This window comes from Chaetodon trifascialis, chromosome 6, assembly GCF_039877785.1.
Source record: "Chaetodon trifascialis isolate fChaTrf1 chromosome 6, fChaTrf1.hap1, whole genome shotgun sequence".
Classification (NCBI taxonomy): Eukaryota; Metazoa; Chordata; class Actinopteri; order Chaetodontiformes; family Chaetodontidae; genus Chaetodon; species Chaetodon trifascialis.
Window position 1 is genome coordinate 15,941,513 of NC_092061.1, and position 6,000 is coordinate 15,947,512.

Sequence of the window (6,000 nt, forward strand, 5' to 3'; positions counted from 1 at the left end):
CTTTATCAGACAATAACTATTTAAATCTAATCCTACAGATATCTCCGCATTCCTGCATGGTATGATTGCATTCAGTCTGTAAAACAACAAGGTTTTCCCTGCTAGAGATGCAGTTCACAAGAAGTGCTATTGTGTCATCTACACTGTGTAATATGAACTGTGCAAAATGTCTTAAAACATTTTCATCACCAGCCTTGAATGAAAACTGCACGTGGGAACAGTCCCTCTTTTTCAGCTACTTCATGCTTCCTCGACACCCTGAAGTTGTTGCCTATGATAACTTTTGAGGATGTTAGATGGTTTATGTGCTTCAGCTCTTCCTGGCTTTCCTGCTGGTTTGTCACCAGCCGGGTGCGTAAAGGCAGCTGTGGGGAAGCGGAGGTGAAATCCACAAGTCATAAATCCTCCTCAGTTCACTTGCTGTTTGCTTAGTGACACTTCTTCAAAGAGAACCCCTGTCTTCAAATGAACATGTCAAATTCACTAACACAGGTTTGGCTTATCCAGCTGTTTAAAGTGTTAAAGTGTTACTTTATTAATGATTAATGAAATGACAAAACAGTGGACTCATACAGTTATCAGTATTGAATCCTGTAATTCTGATTGCTGAAAATCAGCCAGAGAATGTCATAGGCACCTTGTCTACATTTGCCATCTCATCTAACTCATTTCCTACGGAGCTTTACTCAAATGAAACTCTCCACTTGCCTCTGGCAGAGGGAATAACGCGGAGTAGTTTATGTTGGCTACTGCAGAATGCAACCGTAACAAGGAATCACCAGAACGTTCAAACACAATAAACAACAGCATTTATAGGTATTTTGGTAATTATAGCTATTGTCTAGCTAAACGAATTCAGCAACAGCAATTAACTTCTGTTTATTTGAACAAAAAAAATATCTGAAATCTGAAAAAGTAGAAGAAACACCCCCTGGAGTTGAGAAGAACTGTAGAGATGGGTGACAATTCTCTGTGGGTTCATAACTATGAGTGACACCTTTCACATTTGCTGCTGTCTCCATTGTTAATATTAATACGAAGGGGCTTTTTTCCTTTCTGCTGACCCAAACACCTTACTGTAGGGCAAAGGGGTTTCGGTTCCTGAAAGAAGACAGATGGGGAAGCAGAGACAGAGCAGTGGCCTTTTGAAAATTACATCTAGATGTCACATAAACAGATTTCAGCTCCAACCGCTCCATTGTCTCTCATAGCTGCACTCCAGTCAACACTTGTGGTGATTTTTGTGGATTTTATCCCTCATTTTCACAATGAAGCCATACAGTTGAATAAATTCAATAATGCATCTAACGGAGATTTGTCTTGGGTGAATTTAAATCCACCCTATTTCCATTTGGACAGAACTGTCAGAGATACAATAGCGTCAGAGATGAGCGATGGCAAACTGTTGTTTACTCTTTAGTTTTCTTCAAGGCACTAAGAAAATGCCAACAAGGTTTCTATTGTGAAAGAACAGACGTCCTTTGTGTGCCCTGCCACTGAGTTCTGTGTTTCCATAGCCCTGTGCTCTCCACCCTCTAAATCATATAATATTCCTAAATTACAATGACATGTGCTGGATAGGGTTTCTCCTCTTTCAGACATTTCTGTCAGAGCATCTTAAAGTTCTGTCTTAGTCAGGAAATCTGAGCCCTGCTCCACAGGCAGCTCAACACTGAAGACAATGGCTTTTAGTAATTTGCTGGTTTGAAGAGGCCTAGTATAAAAGCCATAGAAAACTTAGGTCTCACAGAAAAGGGACACTTGCATTTGATTTTTGAATTTGGTATATTTCTGGTGCTGGCAGCATCCAACATTGATTTAATCAGTCAACCAGAATAACAAGACAAAGAGTCTGCAGCCATTGAGGCTATACTTTTGGACAGCAGTGCTTTGATGTGACTGCTATTGTCAGCATGCTGCTATGTTCACAATAACAATGCTAACATGCTGAGGTTCGACAGCTGTAATGTTTACCACCATCTTAGTTTAGCATGCCACCATTTGCTAACAAGCACAAAACACAAATTCCAGCTGGCACTGATGGGAATGACATTGGTTTTGCAAGTATTTAAACCAACACAGTAGAAAAATTAAGAGTTTAACCTGATGATGCCGGTACAGGGAAAATGTAGATATGACAATCCATCAAATAGCTGTTGAGACATTTCATTCAAAACCACAGATGCTAACCTCATAGGGACGCTGGGGAAAAAGTCTGGAGATCACCAAAGTCAGTAAGATTTATCATGTGGGCACCATGAATGTCTGTACCAAACATTATGGGAACCCATGCCATAGTTAGATATTTCAGTTGACCAATAGGAGGACATTGCTCACGAACTAACATGGCTGAAATGAGAATGAATGTCTACAAGTTGCCAGAACACAATATTTTCATGTGCACATTTGTGGGTTTTACTTGCCTGCAATTCCTGTGCATTAATATCTCGACAGAAATGCAGTCTGTTGTAATTCCCTCCCTCCTTCTTTTACTCTTCCCTCTGCAGCTCTGCCTTCCCCCCTCTCCTCCTCTCCTATTGGTTGTCAGAGACATGTCTGTGGTTCTGTGGGATCCTCCCATGTAAACAGGCATGTTTTACCGCCAGCAGACTGCCAAAACCCCTCAATTTGTCACTTCCCCAAGTCAGTTAGTGTTTTGCGGCTTGCAAGGTGCTAGGAAAGGTACTTCAAGGGGAAACCTCAGGCAAAGTGAGGCCAGAGATGGAAGAGATGTGGTCGGTGGCTTGTGCTGTTTTGTAGGTGTGCTGAAAGTATAAACCACCAGAGTGCCTCCAACAGAAACCAATACAACCTTCATCTGTTTACACTTCAGACTATGTTTTAGCTTGACAGATGTTAGTTCTTAGCGAATTAGACCATCAGGTCGTCATATTACTTGCAGTGCAGCTAAACTGTGTAACCGATGGTCACTGGCAGGCTCTGCACATCCAGAACTTGGCATCTGCCTGGTCTGAACCACAAGCCCTCCATTCATTAACAGCACGTGGCCGTGGAAGGTTAATATGCAAGGTGCAGAGGTTGAACAGTGAAGACTGGTACTTCATGTGCTTCAGTATCAAAGTCACAGAGTCAAGAGTGTAAAAAAGTGTCAGAGAAACACACACAACATCAGTCTCATACTACAGTCCTACAAAATGAAGGAACTTATGTCAACATGTTCCTTCTGTAATACATTTTCCTTCCAAATGTCATCCGTCAACACTCGCTTCAGTCAACATTATTCACTGCTACTTCAGTGAGGATCCTGGTGGATAAAATACCTGTTCTGTACACTTTGTCTTCAAAGATGATCAGTCATAGGGCCACAACATAATAGCAGTAGATCAGTCATTTCATTATTTATCTATAATGACTTTAACAGAAGAGGTCCCTTTTGACATGGGAGCTAATGGCAATGTCGATGTTTTCTACTGAGCTGAAACCAATCAGCTGAATCAGAATCTGAATCAGAATCAGAATTCCTTTATTGATCCCTGAGGGGAAATTGTTTTTGTTGCAGGTGCTCCTTACAAGAATAGAATTAGAATAAACAAAGTATTTATACTGAGAATATATCTAGAAAACAAAATATACAACAAAATATTATCAATAATAATATCAGTATAAACATGTGTGATATAGCAGGCAGTGAAAAGTCCAAGGGCCATTCAGAGGGAGGAGTTGTAAAGTCTGATGGCCACAGGCAGGAATGATTTCCTGTGGCGTTTAGTCTTGCATTTTGGTGGGATGAGTCTCTGACTGAAAGTACTCTTGTGTCCGACCAGCACATCATGAAGTGGGTGTGAGACATTGTCCAAGACAGTCCATAGCTTAGTCAGCATCCTCCTCTCTGACTCCACCGTCAGAGGGTCACACTCCAGTCCCACAACATCACCGGCCTTGCGGATCAGTTTGTTGAGTCTGTTGGCGTCTGCCAATGACAGAAAATGAACTTGCAAGAATTGCAATATTCAAATGATGGTCATTTTTTTAAGCGAAAACTTCAAAACATCACTGGTTTCAAGTTTAAAATGTGCCTATTCGGTCTTCTGTGAGAGTAAAATGAATATATTTTGGTTTTGGACTGTTGGTCAGACAAAAGCCTTTCTGGAAAAGTTGTGATAGGCATTATTCTTGCTATTTCTCATATTTCTGGAACAATGAATCTGTTTATCATCTTTGCTTTAACATTAAACTCTCAAAGCTGAACATATTTGAATATACTTGTATTCTTTTTATGGAATAAAAACTGCAAGATTAACATTAAAAACAACTCTTAGATAAGTGTTTGTACGCTGCATAACAACATGTAGCTGGCAGCAGTTGAACAGCTGGGGGAAATGATTGGGAATCAACACTTGCTGACTTTATTATAATGAAGTTTAGCAAAAGCCATATTTGTACCATCTGGATGCATTTATTGGTACTGTAAGTAGGGAAATGGTGCAATAGCATTTTAAAATTTCAAATTCAATATCCAATCCACTTACACTCCAAATCCTGAGGAATGTGTTATAGAATCGCATGACCTTTATTTTACAGCAGTTGCATGTAGCTCAAGGCTAAAACAGCTACAACTCAAAGATGTCTAATGACCTCTTATTGGGCAATATTAGACATATGACATAAGAAAAACAGTTTGGTACATATAGAGAACACTAACTAGAGCTGGACGATATGGTTGAAATCAATCATGCTTCCTACATACATGAAAACAGAAGGTAGGCACAGGTACAGAAGGGCAAAAATGAGATAAATCACATGTAACTCGATTAAGTCTGCAGCTAACAATTATTTTCCTTATGAATAAATCTGTTGATTGTTGATCATTTTATCTATAAAGTGTCCGAAAAAGTAAAACATGTCCTTCAGCTCTCCAGAATTTTGGCATTCTGGCATTTTTGCTCATCAGTCAACAAGCTGTTTCAGCTCTAACTGAATAAACGGCCAACTGGAGATATAAGGTTACGGCCCAAAGAGCATGAGAGCAAAACAGAGGGAGAGAGAGAGAGAAAGCAGTTTGCAACAGTTCGGAGCGTACCAAAAAGGAAAAAGCGGGGAGGAAACACAAGGCGATAGAGCAGAGGGCAGATGGTATGTGTGACTGTGAGAAAGAGTGTGTGTGAAGAGACGGGAGTGAAGCAAGTGAGGAGACCTGTACTGGTCTCATGGCTAACACAGATATCAGCAGGAGGCCAGCACGTGTTTTCTTCAGCTTGGCTACTCCCCCTCCTCTTTCTTCCTCCCCCTCGGTGTCCCCTTGACCCCTCCACTCCTTCACCTTGCAGGTGTTAATCATCTGACACACACTCCTCTCTTTCTCTCCCCTGCTATCTCTATCGTCTTTTACTTCTTCGCTCCTCTGTGGTTCAGTCTCTCTCTCTCTCTCTCTCTCTCTCTCTCTCTCTCTCTCTCCCTCTCTCCCTCTCTCTCTGTGTGTCTTTGTCACTCATCTGTTTCTTGGTGCATCTGGCAAACATGCTCTGTGGAAAGGCAACAGACAAGTAATGGGAGAAATGTGTGTGTGTGTGTGTGTGTGTGTGTGTGTGTGTGTGTGTGTGTGTGTGTGTGTGTGTGTGTTGTGCGGGGGCGGCTGTGCACATCTGCATGCGTGCGCACATGCACAAATGACAAAGACAACTGTGCGTCTTCGTCAACTAAATCCCATCTGAGAGTATTTTCATATGAGCTTTTGGTTCTGTACCGACACTGAACTGACAGCCACAAAACCACTGACAGTTGAGTCTCTAAGCTGTCCAACGAGGACTGCTGAAATCTCTCAATATGCACCAACATACACATAATATCATGGACATACTCTGCATTTCAAAAGCTCGCAAAGACGCCTGGTGGTTAGAGAGGCTGTAATGTGATGATCACAAATTTGATCCCCTTGACAGAAAGTGTACCCATCTGTCTCACCATCATAATGGTTTATAAGATTAGCTTTTCACATTTCATATCTTATGCTGCTCATCTCATTTTCAGGTTGCAGGCGCA